The following is a 27,788-nucleotide window of genomic DNA, read 5'->3' as shown; positions in this document are numbered from 1 at the left end:
AGGCTTGGCACGCTTCGCCATAACATTAAATTCCCCTATAGATTTAATCACCTTTTAGTGTCTTAGGTTGTGCTCTCGATTGCCAGGCTTCTTCACACGGGCACCTGACAGAGCATTTCTGATGGGCACGCTTGCTGTTGCTGGGCAGCTCGGTTCCCCTCGTGGCCAAAACTGGGTGGCACAAAGCTCCTCCTTCCTCTGTGTGGAAGGTGGTAGGTGCAAAAAAACCCGCAATAAAAATAAACACTTCCCTCCAACCATAGCGTCATCCACCTGGCCCCGTGCCCGCTGGCATCAGCAGGGAGTTTGTCCCCGTGCACCCCTTCCTGGGGGGGCATTTTAACATTTATGTTGTACCTGAGATAATCGGGGAAGTCTGTTATAGATAATTTTTATGGCTATAGATAATTTTCCGTAGATAGCTTCTGCTGTCGTCTAATGGGACGGAGTTAGTGCTGCTAAAAGCAAACACGGGAAACCTCTTTCGATTGATGATAGAGTTTCCTTTCCCACGCAATCCTGTACGGATTGACTATTTATTCTGTAAATAACAGCTACAAGAAGCCCTTCAAAGGTAACGGGAAGCCCCAGAGGTAAATGAGATCGCTCCTACCCTGCTAGAAAAGTCAGATGCGAGCGTACCTCGCCGTGTGCCTGTGTCTGCAGGCTCCTTCCCGGTGAGTGGCTGATGAAAGAAGAAACCTGACCGAGGGACGCGCCGTTCCTGCGGGAGAACCGGGGCCGGTTATTGCCCGACTGACGCTTTTTGCGCATGGAAATGATTTCGAAAGAGCCAACGTGCAAAACTTTGAAGCGCAGTGCGACGAGATAAAGTCGGCTAAAAATAGGCCTGGATATGAAAGGCGGTTGAAAACTCGGAGGGAGGCGAGAGTCGTTTTACAGGCATTGTTGGTCGAGTTTCAGGGTCCCGGGAAGGGAAGATGAATGTCTTTCTGTTATAGTAACAGCTGCTCTCTGTCCATCGGGATCCAGTGTTTGCCCATCCAGCTCATAATAATTAAACAAAAGAGTTATTTCATAGCAGCCGTGGCGGAGGATTACGCTGGAATTTTATCTTTCTCCATTTAGACTTATCTTCGTCTACTAAAGAAAAATACAGAGTTAACCTCTCACCTGGGCTGGCTCTGGCTAATTACTACTGGGAGGAAGCCAGCACTTAACTGAGCAGCCAGAGTTATCTTTAATAAATACATAAATAAATAAATAAATTAAAAGATCCAAGTGTCACTAATGCACTTGTCCTTAAAGAACACTTCAGCTTTTTTGTGTCCTGAGCTCTTGTGCCGTTGGGTAACCCTGCAGGGTCATTCGCGGCATCCTACTCTGGCTGCTTAGTGTCACGTGCAGATTTTTTCTTCCCCCTCCACTTTTTAGGGATTTTTTCTTCTCCCACATTGCTACCCACTCTGAGGGCTAACAGATAGTGTGGGTGAGCCCGTGGCCCTAAAGGATTTGTGGATGTGAAGTCTCGATGGGGTGCATCGCTCTGTGCATTGAGCCCTGCTCACCACTTCGGTGCCACTTACCCCGCCCTGAAGGAGAAGAGGCCCGGCTGGGTTGTGGGGTTAGCAGCTGAGCGGCGCTATGTTTTTATTAATAATTTCCACTGGTGAAATATGGATCTGAGGTTTTCCTCATTCATTTAACCCTCGTAGTTAATAGGCAATAGTGGAAATGTACCATGTACGTGATTATTGCGCTGACCTGATTTCACATGTATTTCTGATCTGACTTCTGTTTAAAAACGAAAAGAATTATATATAAAATTGATTTTGGGAGCCCTGGGAAGGAGAAGGAAACCATTTATTTCAACCCCCAAATTCCTTTGAGCTGTAGAAACATTGTCAAAGTAATTGTAGCCTTTTCAATTTTTCTGTGTAGATTTCTTTCTGTGTAGTCTAAGAAAAACTGTGCTCTGTTGATGGATGTCACTGTTTTTTAACTTGTGACAAATATCTCCCAAGGTATTGTTTGAGTGATGTAAAATTGGTTCATGTGTAAAATTCTAGCTTTTCATGAATGCTTTATCATGGATATGTGCATGCCAGCTTCTTCTGGATTAAGGTGTTATACCTTTAGTGGTTTGCTGTGGGATATCATCTTAATCATTTTTGCTGTAATTTAATCATCTTAATTAAAATTGCATTGAATTGTGGAAAGTAATTTGGGTCTGGAGAGCAGTGGGTTTTGTATTTGTAGTTTTTTTTTTTCTTGTTAGGAGATGGTAATGGTCTTGGCAAGATTCTGCTAAAAATTAGCACGGTGTACAAAAACTCATGTTGCCAAGTTAGTACAGTATTTCTCCAGCTAATTGTGGCCTTGAAGGGTATAATATAAAAGGTCATCTTTGTTAGTGAACTGCAGGCTTCTCCTGCGAGACAGAAATCCATGTCCTTATCAAGGATGAAATCTTGGCTCCTTGGTTACACAATTGAGCTTTGCTATAATTTGGACATCATTAGGCTCTTTATTAAAGCAGCGGAACACTCTAATCAATCTTTGTGCTTTGCTTTCTTAAATGCATTTCTCTATGCGAATTTGTGTTATGACTTTCCTTTCTTCTTCTCCGAGAATCCTGCAAAGGGGAAGGCTCTGAAGATGGGGTTGGTAGCTTTTTTTTTTTTTCTTTTTTTTTTTTTTCCCCCTTTTGGGATGTTCTTTATGGAGATGGTTCCCATCTGTGGCCATGGTTTTGAGAGCCAAGGTGTTTGGCCTCCTCTTCTCTTCCTCTTGTATTGAGAAGATCTAGGGGGTGGCCCTTCTGGAAGGAACAGCTGTTCCTTTTGGTGTGTGCTGTTTGAAAAAACAAATACACAAAACTTTATGAAACCAAACTTAATTGTAAAAGTGGTTACTTTTGTCCTTCCTTAAGCCCAAGCCAAAGGGTTTAATTTTTTTGGGGAAAAAGAAAGAACAAAACCAAACCCAAACAAAACTCTGTTTCAGTGGCATGTGGTCACAGGGCAGAACTGTGGGGGAAAGGAGGTTGTGTGCTTTTGCCCCTTTTTTGTTGCCCCCTTTTTGTATTCTGGGTCTTGTTTTCATTCGTGCTACATGTTGGCACTCCCAGGGACATAGTTTTGAGGCTCTGACTTCTGCATTGTGAAACATAGCCAGAGCTTAAAATCTCTTTGTTTGGCTGCTGTTTCTTTAACCAGCAGATATTTTTCTAGTTGGATAGATAAATGGATCTTTCTCACTTACTGGACAGTTTGATCTGATTTTGCACAGCTATAAAAGTTAAACTCGTGCTTTGGCAGAGCTTCATTCGCAGGGTTTTGGAGACTAAATCTTGGTGCCTCTCTCCCCCCTGTATTTGGGTTTGTGATGCTCTGGAAGTGCCTGTGTCCTTGAGACATTCACTGGTGTCAGAAACACTTGCAGAAGCAGCAACAGCACAATCGGATCGTCTCTGTAAAGGGCTGTCTTCTGCGATGCAAGTGCCAGCTTAGCTTTCAGACATCCTGAAGATAATGTTCTGGGTGTACCACACCAGTGGGGTGTGAACACTCTGCTATCACCCGCACAGATGGGACCAAAGCAGGGACGTGCTCTATGGGAGCAATGCCTGCACCCTTGGTGGTGGTTGGGTGAGTTGAAGTCTGTGGTCTGACCCCCAAAGGCAGGGCTTTGAACCTCTAGATCATCTCAATGTTCCCATCATATGTTAGGCCAGGGAAAATGCTGGGAGGTAAATACGAAAGGTTGTTATCATTGTAATAATTTACCACGTAGGTAGCTTCACCTCGAGCTCAGGTTCTGTGTCAAGCTCCTGGTTTTGCAGTTGGTCGGTGGGCGTGCCATGGCTTTGTTCAGAGTTTCATAGAACTGCAGAACGGTTTGGGTTAGAAGGCACCTTAAATATTATCCAGTTCATGCCCCAGTGTTACATATTTTACCTTTAAAAAATAATTAAACCCACCAAAATCTGGAGAAGCGACTGTGATGTGCTTACGGATGAAGAAAGCTCTGTCTAGGGACTTGTGGCATCCAGCAACTCCTCTTCAGGAATCCTGATTTTTCCTGAATTGGCTTTCCGAGGGCTCCCGACTTCATGCTGGTACCACTGTCAGTGGCTCCTTGCTGTGTGGATGCGCGCCAGAGATTTGGTGGCGTCTGAAATATTTTGCACCCCACCTCATTTACAACCCTTCCAGCTGGTGCTTCCCCAGTTTCTGTCAAACAGATCCATGTGCTCTTCAGGAGCTCTCTCCAGGTTTCGCGGGTTTGTGCAAAAATTTGCTCTTTGAGCAATTACGGGAAGCGAACATTTCGGCTCAGAACAGGAGAGCTTTCTTGGGCTGCAAGTTTTTAATGAAAGCTTTAGGTTATGAATGTGTCATCATCTCATTACTGTTCTTTACCACTTGGCGTCCTGTTGGTGTAGGCTAGTTTAACTGTCTCCAGCCTAAATGGAGTGCTGCTTTCAGTATTTATAAACTCTACAACTGTTAAAACAAACTGAACCTCCAATTGCAGCAATGGTAGTGAGGTTGAAGACAAGGAGTTGTCTCCGAGGAATAGAGTCTATTATATGTTGGGTATAAATCAACCTCTGACTTGTGGGTGTTGGGAGGAAAATTTCCTTGGGGACTTGTAATCCAGAAGCAGCCTCCTATAAATCTGCTTGGGTCTTCTCCTGAAGCGTGTGGTGGTGCTGGAAAGCTGATTATGGATGTAGACTGTGGGTCTGGGAGCGTGAAATACTACTGCTCCTTCCCATCCCGCTGCCGCGCCGGACGAACAGGTCTGAGCAGCAGATTATTGTCAGTGTTAAAAATGATGAGTTTGTTGTCCTGTTCTCTCCCTCCCTCTCAGTAAAACCTGCAGACTTGGCTTTAGATATTGGGAATTGAAAGCAAACAACCACCAATATAACTGGCTTGTTTTTATTTGCTATCTGGGGCTTCAGGTGTGAGAATGCGCGCTGGTGGCGTTCTTGTGCTTTTCATATTTCTTTTCCTGTTGCTTGAGGGCTGGAAAGTATTTTTCTTTAAATGGAAGGTAACATTTTACATCTCCTCTAAATGTCTCCGAGAGATGGGTTTGCAGCAGACAAAAATCCAGCTCTTCACAGGGTAGTGAGAAACCCTGCAAAGGAGGAAAAGGGCAGGAGCTGATGCTGCCACATCTGCAGAGACAGGTTGGCTGCTGTCAGCTGGGCATGGCAGTGCGTGAAGTTTGTCCCTGCATGCTTTCTTCAAACAAAGAGGTTCTTGTCTTTTTTGGGGTGCAACCCAGCTGCTAGCAGCTCTTTCAGTGTTGCAGGTTGAGATACCGCTTGAAGGATGGGTTCATGTGAGCAGCTCTGGTCCTTTTGGGGCTTTCCATGAAGGGCATGGTCTCCATGAAGGAATATGGATGATGTTCCTGAGCTCTTCATAGCCAGTGAAATTTTCCCCAGGTGTCATCCCTGTGTTCTGCTGAAAAATAGCCTCAGTTAGGGGAGTTTTACTCTGTTCAGTTGCCGGGTGGGATTCTTAGGTCTTCAGATCCCGGAGGCTGTAGGATCAGGCACCTGTTATAGGACACGGGGCTTGTTTATACCTCATGTTGGTCACCTCCTCCTCGTCCCTGCGTCCATCCAGGTTTGTGTGCTGCTGCTGGGGCATTTACAGGAGGTTTCTCCTAATGGGACATGTGACCAGTAGCAAGTAATACAGGGGCTTGGGCTGTGTTTTTCACTTTTACTAACCTTTTTCTTTTAACATTTCTCATGCAACTTGTCGGCTTTTCTTGCTTCTTTTTGGGTGCGCTCTCTTCACCTTTCTCTCTCTTCAGAAGAAATTGTCTGCTCCGACTTCAGTAAACGTTTTCTCACTTGTCAGAACAAAAGCAGGTGAGCCTGGTAGTTTTTTTTATTTGTGTGTGTGCAGGGAATGTGTCAGGGTGTTTTTATGGGCAGCGCTGCCGAGCTTGTCAGCGGCGGCTGGGCCGGGAAAGCCAGGCTCCTTTACAGATTACATATCTCCACAGATGTTTATCTCCTGTTTGCAGGGAAGGGTAGCCTGAAGTCAGTTCTGGTAGTTCAGTGGAGGTGACAGCTGTAAACACCGCTCCTCCAGGACCTTTGGCAGCAGACACGTCCTCCTGCCTGATAGAGGAGGCGATGGGCGCTGTGGATGGGGCCTTCTCACGGCTTCTCCCTCGCAAGAGTGAAGTCGTCCTGCAGCGATGGTCGTGTCAGGCTCTCTGCTTTTGCAATGAACTCTGCTCCCTTGCCATCACACACGTTTGTTGCTCCTCACGGCTGGAGGATCCCTAGTGGAAACGGAGGAAGCCCTCCCTGTCCTGTCCCTGTGGAGGGGAAGGCCCTGTCCAAGCCCGCTCTTTGGAGCCTGAGTGACAAACGGCCTGCTATTAGTCAGGAGTCCTTAAGCCCCATGCCTGATAAAGGCTTTTTATTTATCTTTCTCCCAAGTGGCTGTTTGGGGTGGATGCTTGCGATTCTTTATGCATATTTCTGCTGCTGCTCCTCCTGTTCAAAGGGCCCTGGAGAGGGGTCAAACCAAACCTGCGGGGATGGAGCATCTGCAGCCCGGGGTAGCTCCCCCAGCCACCTTGACATGCAAATTACAAAAATCTGATACAAAATACAGATTTTGCAAAATCTGGGCATTGCCTGCTTTGATCCAATGCATTTCATCTGCAATTTAAAGACGTTGCAGGGCATACTCACGTATATGGACATTCACATTTGTTGCTCCCCCTTTTTCCCCAGTGGCATCTGGGATCTGATGCTCTGCAGCGGTTTGGGGTTTTGTGGAGGATGAGCTGTCAGGAGTTAAATCACAAGCAGGCAGCAGGTAACTGTGCTGAATTCAGCTGGCAATGCCCCACCAAGCCCACTCTCCTTACTGTCACATCTTTGGAAATGCCTTTTATCTGGACTGTAAATTAAATTACTGTTGCTGATGTCGCTTCAAAGAAGCTGCAAGAATGAGTTAATGGGAGCTCCTGAGAGAGGTCTCCCAACGAAGTCGCCTCTTAATAAAATGTTAAGGCATCTCTTTTTGTCTCTTCTGTTCTAACTTTGGAGAGTTAGGGAAATAATCATTCTGTCTTTTCCGCTTCAACTTTCGTGGTATGTTTACAAAGAGGGGAAAAAAAGCCCTATAAATGTCTCAAGTATTATCTTTTCTTGCCAGTTTCATCATAAAAATATTTATTGAGGCCTCAAGGGCTCAAAGTGTTGTGGTCAGTTTCGTGAAAGTAATGTGTTTGTTTTTATTTTTAGTGGTACTTCAAAAAAAAAAAAAAAGCCTGGAAGTACTTTTTTCCCTGGCTTTTTGGTATTTCTCTAGCAGATATGAAACTGAGAGGGGGAAGGATCAATTCCTTTCTGTTGCCAAAGCTGGCCAAGTGGCAGAAAGTGTATGTTTACAATAATGCTCGAGTTTAATAGCATGCAAAGCTTGTTGTTTTGTTTTGTTTAATTATCCTGTTTTTGGAGCTGTGGAGGGCCTGGTTCCCAGGGGAGGAGAGGAAGGGGACCTTTAGGAATGCCAAACATTAGTAGATTCGGAGAGGAAAGAGTGGGGTAGTCGGAAGATTTGCAGGAAGAGAGACAAGGAGGCTCGCTGATGTTTCCTTTCAGCACTTCCCTTGCTTTTTTGTTTCTGCACCTCTTCTGTCTCCGGATCGTGGTATCATGCAACTTAAAGCTTTTGATAGCTGCATTTCTGGTGTGTTTGTGTGTCCCTCTGTTAAAATTCCTGTTAAAAACACGTCGCGTTTGGGTTGGAAGGCTGGTGGCATGTATGGCCCTTTGCTGAGCACCTGGGGACCCATTTACACAGAAGTCCTGGCAGATTTTAGCGTACAAGCTCTGCGAAGGATGGATTCAGTGCAGCGAGGCCAAAGCTGGAAAGAATTCAGATGCGATTGTAGTGTAATGGAGAAATGCTCCTGAGCTTTCTCAACACTGATGCCCCCTTTGAATTTTTCATGAAGAAATTCCTATTTATGGTCAGACGTGCAGTTGAAAACCTGCACTGACTGTGGGGCACTGACAGCCTGGTGGGTCCCTGAGCACCACTTGGGAATCCCTGGGTCAGAAAAACACAGGGAAAAAATAGCTTGGAAGGTGTTTAAAAGTCTCAGGCTGGTACCTTTGTATGAAACGTAGCTACCTAAGTTGTTCTTAATATTTCCACCTGCAGCCGTAAAGACATGGGGCCCACTCCTGTCATGAGCTGTGGTGGCATCCAGCCAGGCCTGTAAGCAGGGCTGACGCTGACCCTAACTGAGACCACGTTTTAGGGCAAGAGAGAGACTTACTGAACGTAACTGATGACCTAATTCCCCTCATTTGTCATTGGAAGTGCAAACTTTGGAAGTCCTGCCCTCAAGTCAGCCAGGAAAAGACATAAACCAGGTGGGGAAGGCCTCTGTGATGGGATGTCGCTCCAAAACCCAGCAGCAGCTTCTTGCCTGCCTGAGCACTCTGCAAGCTCCTCTCCCTGAGATGGTGCCTGACACAAGACCGATTTTCCAAGCAAAAAATCATCTTTTCCACAAAACACAAAGGTCAGGGTGTGTGTGTGCAAGCCTGCCGCCTCTGAAGGCAACCAAGCAACCTTTGTCCTGTCAGGCCTCACCTCAGTTGCTCTGTATCCCGTGCCCTTCAAGGTAAGCCGGGTAAGTGGCTAGCAGTCAAAGCAGGGAAAGAGAAATCCCATTTGAGGCTGACCTGATGCTACCTGACATTTTGCTTATTTGAGAAGAGGTGGTTCCGCATGGAAATGGCTAGTTCTGAGTTGCTACAGACCCTCGTGACATATTAATCTTGAGGGTGAATGACAGCTTTATAAGGCAAGGGTATTTTTATTCTACGGTAAAGACTTCTCTTCCTTGTCCACCTACGTCTGCTTCTGTTGACCCTGCGCCAGGAAGAGGTTTCTCCAGCCTGACATACAGATTTCCATGACTGTAGGGTTTTGGGCATGCTGTCAGCACAGGACAAACCCGAGCTTCGGCATGGGAGCTGCTGCGTGCCCTGCCCTTGTTGCATCTCCTGGGACTTGGACTGGCAGGACAGGTGCAGAGGCTGCAGAGACATTGGTTAAGGCGATTCAAAGCCTGTTGTTGGGACTAAGAGTTGCTGGAAGGTTGAATTTTTGTCACTTTTGATGTCTCCAGGAGGAAAAGCAGCATCTTGTTCCACTTATCCCCTCCCTCCAGCCTCCAGAAGCTGGATGGCGAGGCGGCTGCTCCCCTTGCCCTTCCATGTCCTGCTTGGGGAAACAGCACATTTCTTACCGTGCTCTCTTCTGGAAGTGACCAAAGTATGGGGAAAACCAGAAGAAATGGCCCTGTCCCACCAGGACATAAGGAGGAGGACGCTGCCAGGACAGCCAGCGAGCCAGGCACTTGGCCATGCGGCTCCGCGCCCACATGCACTCCTGCAGTTGCATCTCATCCAACATTCCTGATTCTCCTTGGCCCAATGCTCCTTTCCAAGATGACCCGCTGGGTGCTTTTTAAAACCTACTGTAATCCCAACAGTGGCTCCGCCTGGTCTGCGGGCCACCGGCCAGGCTGTGGGACAGGTGATGCTGTCCAAAGCAAGGTCCAGCCTGGCCACCACGGGAGCAGACGCCAGGATGGGCCAGGAGGAGATGCGTTGGTGGGACATGGTTGTGGCAGTGGGAAGGCGAAGGACATCTGGGGATCTTTGATGGGTGGCTCCCCAGGTCCGTCATTTCCTGCAGTGCTGTTGGTGTGGCTTTCAGTGCTCTTCCGGATTTTCCTTCCTAGAAGTTGGGTTAAAATCCCTGTGTGGAAAAGCTGCTGTTATCCTCACAGGAGCCAAGTTTTAGAGTGCCCTCTAATTTGAAATCACAGCTGAACCAAACCTGCTTCTATTTTTTTTTCTTGTGTGTGTGTTTGCATTCCTAAAAGTCATCCAGACTTTTCCTCTTCTTAAAAGCAGCAGTGCTGCAAACCTCTCCAGCTGCTGTTACAAAACGAGTGAGCTGCTCTAGCTCCGTTGAGTAGATTGTCCTTGAAGCACTTCTGGAAATACCATGCAGATTGTGGTCCAGCTGCTGGCAAAACTAGCCAGGGTTTCATACATAATAGACCCCAAAAAAGAAATGGTGTTTTTGCTGTAGTGAGCTTTTTTTCCTTCCCTTATTCCACAACAGCACGTGAGGGGTCAGAAAGTGGAGTGAGCATCTCTTGTGATTTTGGACTTTTCCTTGTTGTCCTCACCTCTTTGTGAGCTGACTCTACTGTGCTCAACAGTTGTCCCAGCAGGAGAAGGGAGTAAGGGACAAATTTTCAATGAATGAGATAAATCAGAAGAGGATGGAATGGGGAGCAGGAGAGCTCCATCGGGGACAGGTACACTTGCACTGATCTTAATCTAGGCTGGCACTTGCAAATGTCTCTGCTTCCTCTAGAGATTTCTCCAGGTCTGTCTCAGTCTAATACTCTTGGGCCCTATCCAGCTTCTGCATTCATAAGAGCATACCCTAGGCACTCTTAGATTTAAGCCTATGGTTTATGCACAGGTGATGATGAACTGTTTGGAGCCTTCCCTGCCTAACCAACAGCATGGGTCAGGACCAAGTGCAGAGCAGCCAGTGGCTTCTGACTTGTTTTTCTTTTGGATGTATAGTCAAAAACTCTGCCAGCAGCATCTCACCTCTTTTTGGAGAGGAATATTGTCACAAAACAAAACACGAAGAGCCAACTTCTTCAGCCTGCACTACTCTGATTTATAAAGCATGTGTCCTTTGTGACCCCCTTCTTAAACGGCCTGCTTTCCTGTTTGAGTCACCTCTTAATCCATAAACTTTTTAATAAGGTGAAATTTTGTTTTTGTTTTCTTGCTGCACTGGCTTTTTGTCTGCAGTCATGTATCCTGCCTGAGATGTATTCAGCTGTCTGCAACTTTCTGCAACCAAGGGACCGAGATGTTGGCAGAGCTGATGAGATGTTGATGGTTGTGTGCCACTCACTGCGAATATGCCCAAGAAGTTTTGACTCTCTTGGGACAACTTGAGCTAGTTAGTCTTTGCGGAGTGAGATATTCCTGTTCTGCACTGAACACAGCATTTAAAACAAAAACAAAAAGTAGAGAGAAATCAAGGTCGAGTGAAGTATTATGAGGATCCCCCTCTTCCAAAGTGAGCAGTTCTTCAGAGCCAGAGGCAGTCTTACACTTGTACTTATTACAAGTAGGGTTTAAGCTTTATCATGAGGCTGATTTGTCATTCCTAGAGTTCAAGCCACTACATCCTTCTGCCTGAGTGGAGGCACGTCTCCTCTGCAAAGACCTCCCCATGTGCAGGCAGCAGAGCAGGTGGGTGCCAGCCCCTGGGTCTCTCTTCCCATGGGGGGGATCCTTCAGCGCGCTGGCCATTCATTTCTCCTTGCAGAGTTGCCGTTGTGCAGTGCAAGCTCCTACAGCTAACTTTGCAGGACCAAAAGGAATTTTTGAAATGTTGCTTCTGGTCCCGCAACGTGTGGCTTTAGACGACAGCTTTAAACTAGGCCACGCTCTGATTTTGGGGGAAGACAAGGCAAGTGGGAGCTGCGGCTGAGTAGGCGTGTTGTTGCAGTGAAATGAGCTACCACGTCCTCCCCTTCTGCTAGGAATTTTACTGGAGATGAGATGTAAAAGTTGTTCACGGGGACACGGTTAGGTGACCTCCCAGGACCTCACTTAACTGTGGATGAGAGCTTCCCTGCTACAATTTTAGAGCGGCATAACTATCATGCAGTTGATACCTTATTGGAAAAAAGTAGAATTTTCGGGGAGATTTTACTTGTTAGCTGCTTTAACTTAACTCCGGTCGTAGCTTGAGGGAAAACACCCATTTCTTCCTGCTGCGCACGAGGTCAGAGACCCTGCATACCTCGCCTGAAACCTAAAAGCACTCGGGGAGCTACGTGGCTAGTTTTACTAGGTGCACTCCAGATTGTGCTATGCTGATACAGTGCCTGAAAACGCTGTGCGTGCTCTTTGGCCGTGGCTGTGTACTCTGCATACTCCGAAAAGCGCTGCTCTTCTCCAGGCAGGCAGGCTTGGAAAAGGAGGCTCTGGGGGGGCTCAAGTGGCTGTGGACAGCCTCACAAATCCTCCCCCCGACCGCATTGAGCCTGGATCTGGTGGGGAGGGCCACTGCCCTTTGGAAGCGATTCACGAGCGTGAAATGCCGTCCAGCAGCATGAATTTTCCCCCTGCCCCCCCTTTGGACAGTGAAATTTTTGTTTGTGCAAAAATCACGCAAAAAGGTTGCCTTGAATTTTTAAAGCGTGCCTCGCAAGCATGAACCGCGCTCGCTTCCCTTAGCTGTAAAACATTTTGAATGGGCAGCCTGCTTTGAGAGGAGTTATTTAAGCGCGGAGAGCTCGGTGCAGTAGGTCATCAATGTATTGCACATATTACGGCCATGCCTTGGCATTTGTTTTTCGTTTGTAATCCAACACCCAGCTGCTTCGGCCTCCAACTACAAGCAGCTATTTAGCGGGTTCAGCTAGTGTTGAGGAATGCATTGTGGTGCTGTTTACTTCATTACGTGGAAGGCTTGCATGTAGTACAGGGAGGATCAATTTAAAAAAACACAAAAGCTGAAAACCCAGGCCAGGAACCGAAAGCTTAATATAGACATTAGCCGAAGACGGGAGAGAGGGATCCAATGGAGAAAATCGTGTTTCTGTTCTGCAGTCATTGCAAACATTCTTGGTGATGAGAGCAGAGATTACTTACACTGTGATAGGGAACTGGACCAAAAAAAAAAAAAAAAAAAGAGTATCCATCTCCTCGTCTCCTGCAGCTGTTCTGTTGCTTCTCCATCGCTGGCTGGGCAAAAATCTTGGAAAAACCCCACCCTGCGCAGTAAATGGGGGTTCCCTCTGTTGTCCTACACAAAGTAACCTCCGGGTAGCCTGGCATGTTGCTGGTCCCGATCCAGGTTAAGGCTTCCCTTGTAGATGTGGCAGTGCAGATGCTTTCACCGAGCCTTTCCACTCCCCGTGCCCTAAAGGTTCGTGCAGTGGTGTGGGGCCAGCTGCCCCGTGCCCTTGTTTATGCTCAGTGCCTTGGAAAATAGCTTTTCACAGAATCGCAGCCTGGTGAGGCTGGCAGCACCTCGGGGTCCCTCGGGCCCATCCCCTGCCCCAGCAGGGCCACCCCGAGCAGGGTGCCCAGGCCCATGGCCAGGCGGCTTTTGGAGCTCTCCAAGGAGGAGACCCCACAGCCTCTGGGCAGCCTGGGGGTCAGGGGAACCTCCTGGGCTCCAGTTTTCCCAGCTAATACATTGCCTCCAAAATAAGGAGTGATTAATGGAGGCTTTTCCCATCTCTGTGCTGCAAGTGGCAGAGGAGGGATTTGAGGACAGAGATGAATTCAGGGAGCCCAGCCCATGTCCCTGTCCAGTGAGTTTTGGCCATGGATGAATTTGGTGGGATTCGGGTTAGGGTGCTTAGCTGGACTCCAGTTTGAGCTGGCCACGCTGTGTACACCGCAGCAGGGTGCAAGTACTGGGTGTTGCTAAAAAAAAAAAAAAAAAAAAAAGAGAGAGAGAGAGAAGGGAAAAATGGGTTTTCTTTTTTTATCTGGAAGCGCAGCATATGGTTGTAGCCTCTTGGAAGAGGCACTGCAGTGCAGTAGTACCTGCAAATCCTCCAGCAAACAGGGCGTGATGCTTGGCAATAGGGCTCTGAGGGTCTGAAGTGCTACCACCTGCCTGGGTCACTCTGTGGTTTGGCTGAAATAAAACAAGAGTGATATAAAGCATGGTGCTGTTGAACTCTGCTTTCTTAAAAATAAATAAATAAATTGTACAGTCTGAAAGGAATGAAGGTGGGATTAGGATATAAATCTGAAGGCAGCTTGCCTGTGTGACCTGGGCATGCTTCACAGCTGGGCTTTTTTAAATATTAGGCTAGAAATCATTCATTCCAGTTTTAAACTTTTTTTTTTTCTTTTTTCCCTATTTTCTCCATTTGTCATTGGGCTTTCTAAAGATGATATTGTCCTTGTTAGCTGCTCACTGCTCATGTGTAGACAGTAAATGTCTCCAGATAGGTGCTGAGGAGTTCGGAAGTGTAGATGGGCACAGCTACTCAATGGGGAGGTTTTAAAATGTGTTTGGTTTTATTTGAGCAAAATGTCCCTTGGCATACGCTGCTGCTTCTGACTTGGCATTTATTTTTTTGGTTCAATGATCCGCTTTAAAGCCTGTGTATCACTGACGTGTTTTGGGGGGATGCCATTATGTCCAGCAAACAAACTCTGCTGGGCTCTAGGAAGGGCTTAATGAGTAAAGGTTGGAGCCGTGACCTTTTCCACGTCTGTTGTTCCTGATGTGATCCTGCCACACAGCCTGGTGTCTGACTGTCCCGCGTTTGCGGCAGGAGTCAGGGTTTTATCAGACCAACTCAGCATAGCTTATCAAATCCCTGGGCAGGAGTTCAGTTTCAGTGCCAGAAGGAGAAACTCCTTTTTGCAGAGGAATGAATTTGAGAGAAATTAGAGAGACCGTAAGGCTGTTCCTGCTCCTATTCCCAGGGCATTGAGCTGATGGAGGCTGGGCAGCGACTGGGCTACCTCTCCCCGGGCAGCGAAACACGCAGGGCTCCCAAAATGAGCACGCAGGCAGCATCCTTTAGGAACGTACCATGCTTCTGTGTTGAAAAGAAAAAAAAAACTAAGCCTATTTGTAGCAAAGCAAATAGGAAGAGGGAGTATTTTATTGAGAAGGGACTGAGACATCCCTTAATTCCAGTAAGCTCTTTGTCCTTTACGGCGGCAGTGGAGAAGGAGCTTCCTGCCTCAAAGCTGATGCTTCCAGAAGGGCTTCTCCCCGTTCTGCAGCAGTCTTTACGTTCAGAGAGGTGTCGGATCCTTCAAACGTATTCAGCTGCGAAATGGTTATTATCCAGCTATTTTTATAGCGGAGGGCATGTAAAAGTGGCTGTGTGGATTTCATTTCGCTGCTTCCCCTGTCAGCGCAGGTTAGGTATCTTGTCATATTCTGCGGCGGCTTTCATTAAAGTGGTTTCCAAGCAATAGCACTTCAGTGTTTTTGTTTTGTTTCTTCCTCTCTCCCCACTTTTCTGGCAGCACGTTTCAGGCAGTCGAAGAAAGCTGGGCACGTTTTTGGCGCTTTCTCATCTAGTGTGCACATCCTTCCCTGCAAACTGGGACCAGCTCCTATTTGCGCCCGGTTTTTACAGACTCCCAAACCTTCCTCGTACCAGAAGTAAAAGCTGGTGGATGCCTTCTTATATCTTATAGGATAGTCTAAAATTAGAACTCTGCCCTTTTTAACAGAAACATGCATTATTAAAAGAAGAATGAATAGGTGACAGAAATGGAATGAACTACCCCATCTTCTTGCTTGAAGATGAGCTTTAAAATCCTAAAGCCAAAACAGTGAACGTTTTTAAAAATGGGTGCTCCTCTTCTGGAACTGCAGTGTAAAAACTTGGAATTTCTCAGCTGGTGACAAGGCTGTTGTTTGCCTTCGCAAATCTAGTTCCCAGGTGATGGGTGTTTTTCCTCCAAGAGGAGCAGCAGCAAGGATAGAGCTGGAGCCAGCATTTTCCTAACCACTACGTGCCCTTGCATGTCTGCCAGGGACTCGTGGGTGGTTTATATATAGTGATAACGGGGCCGATTGCGTTTGTCTTGCCTGGGATGTAGCAGTATAAAATGCTCCTAAATTGGGCTGGTAGCATCTGACACTGCACAGTCATTCACACGGTGCTGCGCTGTGTAAAATGATCCCGAGCTGCTGCGGTAGCATCTTATATCCTCTGCTGGTGGAAATGGAGCGAATGAGATGCTCTGTGCCTTTTCTTGTCTGAATGACCGGCTGGGACAAATTATTGAAGGGTGTTTGTAAGCAGTGGGCCCTTCTCTTTGGCTCGGTTTTCTGCAGGTTGCTGGTTGAATAACAGTGTGTATAATAAGCAATTAATGCCTATACATTTAATTTTAAAGGACACTGTAAATAACAGGTTTTACTTCCCTCCCTCCCCCAACTGTTGCATTGAATTTCCTTCCCTTTAATTATACTAACAAATGTGGAAAAATTTATAAATATTTATAGTGGACTTAGTGGCTTTATTCCACGAGCGAGTGAACATCCCAAGGTTGATTATAATCTTCCATTCAATTACAAATCAAAAGTATCTATTATACAACTTCAAGAATGAAACTCCAAACTTCTGCCAGAGGCAGAATGAAACATAATCGGACGTCAGGAATGCTGCTAGCGCGAACCGTGGTGTGGCTGACAAATGCATGTTTGTTATCCTTGATCTGAGCAGCTAAGAAGTGAATTCTGTGACTGTAGTTCTTGTCCGAGCTGTTAACTGGGGTGGCACAGTGCATTTTAGATGCTGCCAATAACTAATTTCTGGGAAACAAGTGCCAAGTGTTGTGCTTTGACGTTGACATTGATTCAGCAACTCTTTCTAAGTTTTATGTTAATAGAGGATATTTAGGCAGGCATATGAAACGCCTGGGGGACACGAGTATTTTTTTTCGCCATCTTTTAGTGTAAAACCTCCAGTTTCAATAGCACATTTATATCCCACATTTCAGCACTCTGAGTTTCTTTCCGCATCCTTTCCATGTGTGCTGGGCACAGGGGAAGAAATCCTCCTGACAGAGCAGGGTGTTACAGGGATCGCTCTATATCAATTTGTCCTGAAGAATATTAGCAGCAAACCTCCTTTGTATTTCCTCAAAAAGCATTTTTACTTTTTTTTTTTTTTTTCCTGTTTTCCTCACTTGAGAAGTGCCCTGCTGTTTCAGAGTGCCTTCTGCTGCTGCAATAAGAATATGTAGAGCCAAGTGAAGCTGTGGAAGGGTTGAGCATTGAGCCCATGGTGGGAAGTGAGAGCTAAAAGCTTGATACAGGAGGGGTTGTTCTAAAACTAGTTAAAAACCAGTTAGCTTGCATCAGCACATGCCTGCCTTTGCTCTGTGACTGTATTCGTCTGCAAAATTAATCTCAGCTAAAGTGCTGGGACTGTCTCTGCGTGCTCCAGTTGCGTATCTGCACCAACTGCTCCAAACGAGAACTTGCCTGAGCTTTCTGCAAATGAGAAAGGAGAGGAAATCTGGTCAGATGTGGCACGCTCAGCCTACATATGTATTTATTAGCATTGCAGATACAACCGCTGAGTAATGGTCTGTCTGATTAAAATTTTCTTTAAAAGAAAATAGAAGACTTTCAAACCTTCTTTCAGTTCTTTATTAGCTATTCCTCTTTGTGTCATCCAGCTGCTGTAAGCCAGCCAGGTAGACTTAGTGGTACAGATTGTATTTTATAAAGAGTCCAGCATAAAAGAGTCCTAACTGGAGCCCATAATAGAGACAGTGATCATTATTAGCAATAAAAACTGGCAAAATCACTGGAAATGTATTGTGATTTTAAAACTTCAGATGTTTTCCTTACATTATGCTTAAATAAACGGGTCTCAGATTAGGAATCAAAGTCTTAAATTAGACTAATGTTCCCACAAGTTTCATGATGTTTGTTTTGACTTTGAAGAGCTGAAATAAAACCGCTTCATTTTATCACTCTTCCCCCTCCCTTTTTATTAGTGAAGAGGATTGAAACGACAGCTTCGAAATATTGTGAATGTGTTCAGATGAAATGTTGGTACTGTTGGTTTTAATACGCGCTTTCGACTGCAAATAGCAGCTTTGAGTTGAGGTTTGAGTTGAAGACATGAGACATAGATTTTGAGCCTTTTTAAAATTATTTTATTTTATATTTTGAAAGTAAGTTGCAGTGATAGGTAAATACTATGTACTCCCCATGTCTAGGCCGCTGGCGTTTGCCTCTTTGGCCTCTCGTTGCTTTGCATCCCCGTTACAGCCACCCCCATGGCATCATGTCTGTCAGCACCCCCTCCTATTCCTTCTCCCTTTCAACGTATTTTCTCTGTACCCAGTATCACACCATCTTTTTTTAATGTCCTTTTCCTGATCTTTAAGGCACTGAGGTAATGGGGTGCTTTGCCGCGTTGCTGGTGCGATGCCGGCCTTCGCCCTCCATTTGTCTGGTTCTCCTGTGGGCCTCCTTGGCTGCAATTTCATGTGCTTCTTAAACGGGTCTGTGAAGCAGCTTCTTTTTCCTCCAAATTGTTCTTTAAGATTCCCCAGCTCCCACAGAGAGCTGGTATTCACACACGCTAGGAGAAAGGCCCTTTGGATTTGCTGAAATAGATAATTCAGAGAATCCCGGAGAAGTGGTTCCATGGGAGGCTGAGGGCATTAACTTGCCAAGCCCCATGAATTTTAGATGGTGCCCGTGTAAATCACATTATCTGTGTGTCTTGTTTTGGATTTCTGTTCTTGTCTATAGTGCTGTCCCTTTCCATTGTTTCTTCTCAAATTAAATTGCAAATTACGGGATGGCAGGGCAGTGCAGAGCAGAAGGGAGGGCAGGAACCTTTCCTTCTGTGCTTAAATGACTTCTAGCACAGGGAGAGCTAGGCCCTGTTCATACCTTTGGATACTAATTTAACACAGCCCTTTCCATTGAGCGCCACGAGTGATTCCCCAACACCACAGTCCATTGTCACCTTCTTGAAGCTTTCACATGTCCTTCATATAGACAACAATGTCCTTCAGGTACTGAACAATGACCAAATTTATTTCCTTGTGGCCCCTTCCTGACGCTGGAGTAGATAACTTAGCACAGTTGCCAGTTGAGGCCTAAGTCCAGTTCCATGAGCCAAAGCCAGTGCTCTCTGCTGTGGGCATTCGCCGTGTAGCTTTTGCTGTGTCCAGTAAGTCATATCACGTTATATTTGCATCGTCCTCATCCTGAATATCACCGATTTGGCCTTCCCAGCCCAGGAAGCACCCAAGTGTGTGCAGAGCGTGAGCGCTTGGGGCAAACCAGGAGCCAAGAGTGAGGAGGAGGGGGGGAAAGCAAGGTCCTAATTTTTCTAAAGGAAAGCATGGCTGAACACCTGCTGTTCCCCAACAGAATAATATGAATTTGCATCAAAAAGAGGTCCCAATCAGTTGTGCTGGCTGCTTTTGAGGAGAGCAGTTGTGTCTGGAGGCATTCTGTTGGGGGAGATGTCTTCCAGTGAAAGCATTTTCCACACAACGGCCGTGGGGCCCACCCTGCGGCTGGCATTTAGAGAGGGGTGGAAATGCTATTTAAATTTCAAATGGCCTCAAGTTTTCACAGTTGCCATGTCAATAGATCAAGTTCCTTGAAATACATTTTAAGCGGAGTTTACACAGAGCCGCAGGAGCCCGCATTGACTCCCAGGCCTGCCTTTATTGTGCCTCCAGCAGCGGTAAGTCAATATGGCACATTGAAAGCAGCTCTGCTCCGCTGCCGAGTGAAAGTTAGTAAATTCCCCCATCTCCTTCCAGCTCTTTTCCTGGGCAGCAGCATGTTTAACTAGAGCTATTTAGCTCATGCTAAACTGAAATGGTCTTCTTCTTTTCTCCTTTTTGACTCCTTTTTGGGAGGTGGTGATTAGATCAGGCTATGGAGCTCATCACTCCTTCCAAAACTCCCAGCTGAAAAATCAGCGCCGTGCAAGGGAAGGTAACAGGAAAACACGCGGGACCAGGGCGGCAGTGATAAGGGCCGACAGTTACTTCGTACAGAACAATAGCAAATAAAACTCGGAAAACACGAGGGGCCAGGAGAGTGGTCGTATTTCATTGCGGGAGCTGATAAAGGTTGCAAATCATAAATGCGAAGGTTCCAGAAACAACATCCTCTGGGAGTGACCCGATCTGACCCTCCCTACAACTGTCACCCTTTTCTAATTGTAGGTCTCGTTTGTTTGTCCTTGCTCCCAACCCAAAGCACCTTTGAACCACAACATTTAGGGCTTGCAGCAGATGTGGTTTGTGGGCAGAGGCCGCAGGAGACGGGATCGTCTCCGAAGAGCACCGGGGTAGGAGCTCCAAGTGTGGCTGGAGGTGGCTGCTCTGCACTTTGTCGTAGCCCAGCTGTCAGAGTATGACTGTATCTGACATAAATGTCAGGGGTTAAAACTGCCTGATGTTTTTCCCCTTTGTCTTTCCTGGGGAAACGGTGCATGGAGTGCTGTGCTTCTGCGAGCTATTGTTTATGGCAGCCGCTCGAATCAGATTTTGTCTCTGGTCTTCTAGCGTGCGTATGCATTTGGTGTGTGGGTGCATGCACAGCACTGGAAACTGTTTTATTTGATTTCTACAAGACGTTTGAAATGCTTCTGGAGATGTGGCTCTAAATGTGTACTTCCTTCTCCATCATCTGTGTGTGAATGAAAAATAGTCTTTTCTCCTTGGTGCAACTACCTTATGTACTGACCCTTTTCGAGGTGCTCACAATAACCCTTTCTTGACGCACTTTCCCAATGGATCTGAACATCCCCATCCATACTGAGCAGATGCTACCAGGTACTTCTGGTTTTGAGTTTGACCTGCTTCAGTGCTTTGGGATGTGTCATGATGCTGGCTGTCTGCAGTCCTACTCTTCGTGCTGTTGTAATGCGTGAGGAAGCTGGAGCAGCACACAAGCTGGTGTCTAGATTTTGAATTCCAATTGCTCTGTTATGACTTGTTTTGTTTCTGTTTGGATTGTGCCTAATACTTTTATACACCAGTGCTATCCTGCCAGGATAAATTGCTCTTGAGGTGACCATGCATTGCCTGAGAAATATAATTAACTTAAGCAAACAAATGAATGACCTGGGAAATCGCCTTGTGATGTTAGGCAATGGTGATGGAGCCTTTGGTTCTACAACCCGATAAATGCTCCTCCCCCTTTCCCAGGGCTCTGGTAAAGCTCTGTGATTGTGGTGCCCCAAAAAAAAAAAAAGACGCTAAAGATGGTTAGATTTAGATTTTACTGGAAACAGAGAGAGGGTGGCATGGGAGAAACATATGCCTTGATTCCTAAATGGAGAAGAAGAAAATATTTAGGAAGGAAAAACAGTTCTGTGACTAATTATTTTTAATTGTTTTCTTTATAAAAAAGATCAAGATTGTTAGAGTGTTTCTTCCCCTCCAAAACATCTACAAGTGATCAGGCTACCAAACAGACTAATTAGATGTCAAATAGACTTCAGTTCTTAAATTGGTTTAGTTACACAATACAAAACATCGCATTGGGAAGCAGATGGCGTGTCATATTTAATATGTCTTGTAACTTGCCTGAAACCACTTCAAAGTTTTCTTAAAGAAAATGTTGCTACTACTGACCAAGCAAGATGCCGCTGAGCATCTCTCATCGTAATGGCAAGGTGTTGAGCCAGGGTCTTGCAAATAGTCACTGACTTCAGGGGCTTTGAGGTATCACTTAAAAGGGTTTCTATTCAGAGGATAAAGAGCTGGCACTCTCTTAAAAAATTGGGACCTTTTAACGTCGGGCAAATTGGACGTCAGAAAAATTCAAAGCTGTAATATAAATAGTTTTGAAAAATCTTTCTCTGTCCCTGGACTACATAGAGAGATGAGTTCAACTCAGAAGCCTTTTGGGCTTTGCCTGCACTGCACTGGAATCTAGAAGATATTTTTAATAGGAATATGGAGAAAGAAAAACCCGGCAGCAGCGTGGGGAACTGTTAGGCTTGTTTGCAGAAACATGAAAATGGCTCGATATCTTGTAACTCGAGTCATTACAGCATTAATAAAAACAGCATTAAATGCTGCCAGGCTGTTCCATTGCAACCTTAATTACTGAAAGAGTAGTAAATGAGTGTTTGGGTGACAAACAAGTTTAGGATTGTGGTGGAGATTAATACGGGAGTGGAGGGAGAGCTGTGCTTGAGTAATCAAAACTAGGAGATAACCTCAGTGGTATTTTGAATGCATGCCCAAAGCTATGCTTCGGTGGCCTTGGAGGGTCTATTTGTTGCATAGGTGGAAAAGTCTGTGACATGTTGACAGTGGCAATGAAAACAAAGTCAGTAACAGGTGAAGAGATGAGGTTTTTTGATAGGCTCTAGGATATATAAAAGGTCAGCGTAAGTATCCTCAGATGATTTCATGCTTGAAGAAACACAGCTCCCCATGGTGGGTTTATTAAATGCTATTAGAAGAACATTAGTTTGGGTTGGGGTGAAAAACAGAAAATAAAGCAGTGTAGGCAAGTAAGGTCAAGAGTTTAATTTCTCTCTAATATTCATTATTCATAAACAGTATTAGTTCTGTTATTCAAAATTCATATTTCTAAAGAAAAGTGGTAAGCACAAAGGATTATTTCCAAATTAATATTTTAACCTGCTGTGCAAAGTTTAGACATATGGTATTCTTTGATCAAAACCTAATCCGAAGTAGTGGAATTTCCTCCCTCCCTTCTATCCATCTCTTCCTGAGCTCATATATGGCTGGAAAAGCTGGGTAAGCTTTGCCACGGGGCATCCTCTTGTCAAAGATGCTTAATTGCCTTCAAGTCTACTAATCTAATATATGAACAAATACCAAAGCAATTAATTGTGTTGATTTAAAACCCATTTCTCCTCTTTTCCTCCCGTTTCCGGCTCCCCAATCTCTTGCCACAGTCATCCTGTTGGCGACAGATTATCTATAGTAAAATTGGGCAGCATGTGGATGGTTTTTGGTGGCTGAAGGTGGTGATTTGCAGGGCGAGCGCAGTTTTAAGAGGGAAGGAGGAGATGGAGGAGCTCTGTTGTGTTGGTGGCAGAGGATGGGGCCAAGGTACAGTCTGAAACTGCTGTTGGGTGTGGGCCATTTGGTCATCACCATGGGGAAAGACGAAAACCAGGCTGGATTGCAGCTTCCCAGGGCAGGGAAAAGGGGAGCTGGCCCTTTCGAGTTGTTTTCTCACCCTTTAGTCCCCCTGCTGGTAACAGAGTTTATAATTAGCCTCATTAATACGGCACACGGGGTCTCAATCAATCTCTGGGCGATCGCTCCAAGGATATCCTGCTAAAGGAGTATATGATAAGTGCGTTTGGCACCAGGACGTGCTGAAGATTTTTGTCCGTGGTGCTAATTGCTGGTGTCAGCCTTCTGCTGCTGCCAGCGGCACGCGGGGTTGGAAATTTTCCTGAACGGCAAAGAGTTTCCTTGAAATGCAAGCAGTCTTGCCTATATTTTATTATTTTAGTTCCTTTTATACAGCAAGGGTTGTTTTGTTGGTGCTGTTGGGAGGGATTTGAGGAGGTGGTGTGGGAGCCCCTGCTAAACCCAGGGGAAAGATGGGGTGGACTTGAAAGGTGTTTCTCACCTTTGGTACTTTAGCAAAACCTGTTTCTAAAAGCAAAGCAGAACTGAAAGTGTAAAATGAGAAAAGCATGGAGCAGGATGGCTTTGCGTTTTGTGTTTTTTCTTGCTTCCCCAAAACACGAGTGCATGACAACATGGTGCCGCACAGAGCTACGAGATTCACAGAATAGTAACCAAGTGGAGGAGAAGAGGAAAATGAATGCAAAAAGACCTTGATTAATTAGAGGTTTTCCAAAAAAAAAAAAAAAGGCATCCAGTGTGTTTGTGGGGTAGGCAGCTTTCCATCACATGCTATCACATCATCTCATTTCATTCGCCCGTTGGCACGATTTATCTTTCGGTACCCAGTGGGTTTTGTCCTGTGTGGGTTTGTGGACCTTTCTTCGCTTTCGCTCTAGATTTACAGATCTTGTGGAACATTTAATTATTCTGTCAATAGACTTACTTTTATTAGTTTGCTTCCTGGACCCTTCACGAGTAATCCCAATATCCTACGGCTTCTTTTATCAGTAGCTTGAAACTCCTCATCTCTTGCGTTGCGGTGGTGCCTCAGCTGATGGACTGGGTCCCATTCAGCTCTTTATTTCTTTAAACGCAGAGGAAGACTGGAAACTTGGTAGTGTTGCAAAGGAGTTATGGAAACTTTCAGCATGATCGCACTTCTGATCTTGCAGTGGGAGTAAAGATGCTGGAGCATTTTTGAGAAATCTAGGGGGAAGTGGGTTCTTGGGAGCCTTGACTGACTGATGGTTTTTGGATGTTTGCTCACAGTTGGCTTCTCCACCCATCTTCTCTGTAGCTGTGTACTAAGAAAAACTATTGGGAGAGGAGGTTATATTTTGCAGATAGTTCAAGTCTCCGCAATATCTGTGCTGTTCAGAGAAAGTGAGAAAAGGAGAAAGTAAGAAGGGGGAAGCCAATGGAACGAAGAACCAGCCACAGCATGGACCTTGAGGACGACGTTGAATCCTGCCTCGCTCATTGTTTTAATTACAAATATTTTACCTTTCATTTGCACGGGGGCAGGGCTCTAGCAGGAGCTCCTTGACCGTACGTTGGAATGAACAAAAGCAACTCAAGAAATGTGACCTACCGCTGCCTTTTGTTCTCGAAGCTGTTTTCAGTGACTGTAGGCTTTGTTTGCGCTACGTCTGAAAAACCTGTGTGGCAGTCTCAACTGGTGGGCTCCGGGAGGATGGGAAGGCCCTGTAACCATTTCCCCCATTTTATTTTCCATAAAGTGCAAGCATTTTAAACAGAAAACCTGACAAGTCGTTTCCTATCATGCATTGTAATTATCTATTATAATAGGGAATAAAGGATTAATTAGTTTTCAAGCTGCAGATATGATTTAATTAGTTTTCAAGCTGTATCTGAAACACCTGTCTTGGCAAAATCAAAGTGCTTTCAGTTAGGGGAATAAAAGAAAAAGGGGAGAAGGAGGGGAAGAGAGGGGGAGTCCAAACCTGGCAGTGCTCACCCACCGCGGGTCGCTCCCCTACTTCGCGTCCTCAGCAAGACTTGATGTGCCTCTTCGTTTTTGGGGGGGGGGGGGGGGGACGACTCAAGGATTTGGGGACAGGTCAGTGCTGAGTGGTCATTCTAGGTCAAGCCATGTTTTTGCTCTAGGTGAGCAGCTCCACCGTGGGCAGCAGCTTCTTTCATTAGGATTAAGTGTGACTCGGGAGGAAAACGGGTGTAAAAGGGGAGGATTTGGGTAGGTTTTACTGTGGCACCTGGCACTTGCAGGAAGGTGACTGCCCCAGCTGCAGCGTTGCCTGGGGCCAGCTCTGCTTTGAGTGCAGCTGCATCCTCTCTACTATCTTCATTTTCCAAAATAATAATAATAAAATTATCCTACAAGAAAATTAGCTGCTTCTTCCCCTTCTCCCGCCCCCAAAACATATTTCTGGAAGAAATTTCCAAAGGAGAGTTTTGCATTTTTGGAGATCAGAAGAAACGGACCATTCCTGTTTTGGGGCAGTATCTACAGCTTTTTTGCTTGCAACTTTTTTATTTTTTAATTTTTTAATTTTTCCTTCCATCTCCCTTTCACCCCAACATTTTTATTTTGCATTCTGCCTCGCAAAGCAGCACAACCCACCCGGTCAGCCGTGCCGCAGCTCGCTCTCTTCCTGTAGTAGTAGTATAAAGGTCGCGCTTCCCTGCCGTGATTTTTTTTGGCCGGGTTATTTTTAACCAGGCACAGCCCCGGCCGTGCTTCTCCTCTCCCTGCTATCCTCCCCGCACGCGACGCAGCCCATGCGAGCAGAACCCCAACCCTCTCTCAGCTCCGTTCCTTTTGCCTCCGTTGCTGTTACGATGACGATTATTTTATTTATTTAAATTTTTTTTTTTTTTTGGAACCGCTGGGGCTCTGCGGTCGAGCTGTGCCTGGGCGCTCGCCAGCGGCTATAAATAGCCTTGTGTACAAGCAAGAAGCGCCTGAATGAGGTTGAGCGGCAGGAAAGGAAAAGCCCCTTTTGGCTTCCAGCTGGCCGCCGGCCAAGCAGCGCATTGCTTCAGCAGCCGAGCGCTCGGAGGTAGCGTGGGAAGGAGAGAGCAGGGAAGCGAGATGGTCTTTCTCCGGTGAGAGGTGCGTGTCTGGGCTTCGGCTGCCTTTTCTGAATGGCAGCGCTCGAGGCAGGGGGGGAGCGCTGCCTGCTTGTTGCCCAGCTTTAAGTCCTGTAGGTTTGGGGAAGGGAAAAGGGAACGGCCAGGCTCTGCCTGGGGCAGTGGGGAGGATGCTGGTGTTATGGCAGCACCGAGAGGGTGCTGGCTGATGCGAGTGGAGACTGCAAGGAAATACTCAAAATCACCCTAAATAAGCACACATATTTCCCTCAATGCATAGATATCCAATTTAAATGTATTTTCTTAATTTAGTCTTTTGTCTCTACATATATTCGCAAGAAAAATTAAAGAGTAGTAAAGTACCTTTAAGTGCCTTTAAGTAGAAGGAGGGATTAAATGGCACTGTTACTGGTAAGTGAGTTTCTACCAGAACACTCAGAGCCACTTTTTCAATGAAGACTGAGCTGGAACGGGAAAACCCTGACCTTGCCCTGCACCATTCCTCCTGCAGCACCGATGGGCTTTCGAGGAAGAGCTGCCATGGGCGTGGGCTGGCTTTGTGGGAGGGCAGGACGAGGGCTGAGGCTGCTGATTTTGGCTTTCCATGTGCTAATGGAAAAACAGCACAAAAGCCCACCAAACCTTCCTTCTGAGTACAGACTGAATTCACGACTTTTAATGTAAAATTGGAGTATTTCGATGGGTTGTGAGCTGCCACAAGTGGGGAAGAAGTCGGAAAGTTTAGGCAATTTATTAGTTCTTCTGTCTCCCTGTTATCATTTGTCTGCAAACTCAGTGAGGAACATTTCTGCTGAAAAAAAAAAATGACATCCTTCAAGAAGTACAATCAATGATTTACTTAACTGGGCAAGATTTCTTAAAATTTCAAAACTGATGAATTAGCACTGCAAAAAAAAAATAAGCAGGGCATTTGGGACCAGCTGATATGCCGAGGAAGGCAGCATTAGTTTTTAATAGTGCTGGTAATGAGTTAATGATTGCATGTATGGCAGCCCTGTCTACTGCAACGTTTATGGTCGTCTTTGCTGTGCTATGACTGAGCAGTAACCATCCCTGCCCAAAATATTCAGAGATCCTGCAGGGTCTGCTTCAGAGAAGCCTCACGCTGTGGTGCTTGCTCCCTTAAATGTTTTAGAGACCTTCTTTTTGGATGCTTCATTCTAATTACATTGACAGTCCTGCAATATAGATAGTGGAGCAGTAGTTTAGTAAATAAATAAATCCCATCCTTTTGGTTTCATACCTATTCATGTGCTATCGCTGCATTATAGTGCTGGCTAGTTTTTTCTTCTATAATTGAATAGTCTCAAAATGCAGAAATGGCACGCTATTTATTTGAACTGTTTAGTGGAAAATTAATTGGACTGCTTTTATGAGTGGTCCTTTGTGTCAGAGTCTTATTTTTAACGGGCTGATTTATGTAGCTAGAGTAAAAGGACTAAAAAAATTCTCCCTCATGTGAACTGCTGAGGCTTCTTTTATGGAGTTCCAGGTTTGGATTTTGTCGTTTCTGCTTCTGTAGGAGGAGGCGGAAAGTTTTGAGCAGCACAGCTGCGTGGCACAGCCATGTCTGTGTGTGTGCTTCTGGTGGGGGAGAATGCAAAACATCCACGTTTTCCCTTGTGCTGTCGTGACACGGGGGCTGCTTTGATCTCCCACGGTGGAACACGAGATGCTGCAAGGGGAAGGGATGCTCCTGACACCGAGGGGGCTTTTGCAGCTCCTCGCATTCCTCGGGCAGCTGGTTCAGACAGGGACCCTCTGGAGGCAGGGGCCGGGGTCGGGGCTGCAGGCTGGGAATGCCATTAGGGGCAACGGGAGTGACCGAGGTCCTCAGGAGCCCTCTGGGATGACACTGAGCAGTGCTTTTCCCTTGTTCAAAGTAGGCGATTTGTTCTGCTCCTTGGGGTTTGCTATCCGAGGTCAGAGACCAAATGCCAGCCCGAGCAGGGAGTCTGCAGATGATAATGTGGGGTGTCTGCAA

General features: G+C 46.0%; 1 protein-coding gene and 1 long non-coding RNA gene across 3 annotated transcripts in view; one reads left to right on the top strand and one right to left on the bottom strand.

Annotated features, from left to right (window-relative positions):
- LOC308190390 overlaps positions 1 to 25,803 on the bottom strand; it is a 31,435-nt gene extending 5,632 nt beyond the window's left edge. Inside the window, exon 1 of the long non-coding RNA XR_013947148.1 lies at positions 643 to 25,803. This is a non-coding gene — a long non-coding RNA (uncharacterized lncRNA). The remainder of the gene's footprint in view (positions 1 to 642) is intronic.
- Positions 1 to 27,788, top strand: part of ACVR2B (activin A receptor type 2B) — a 92,880-nt gene that overhangs the window by 9,226 nt on the left and 55,866 nt on the right. The gene's annotated exons all lie outside the window — the stretch shown is intronic.

The sequence above is a fragment of the Anser brachyrhynchus genome, assembly GCF_964034855.1.
Source record: "Anser brachyrhynchus genome assembly, chromosome: 2".
Classification (NCBI taxonomy): Eukaryota; Metazoa; Chordata; class Aves; order Anseriformes; family Anatidae; genus Anser; species Anser brachyrhynchus.
Note: the sequence above shows the minus strand (reverse complement) of the source record. Positions and strands in the feature narration are given on the sequence as shown.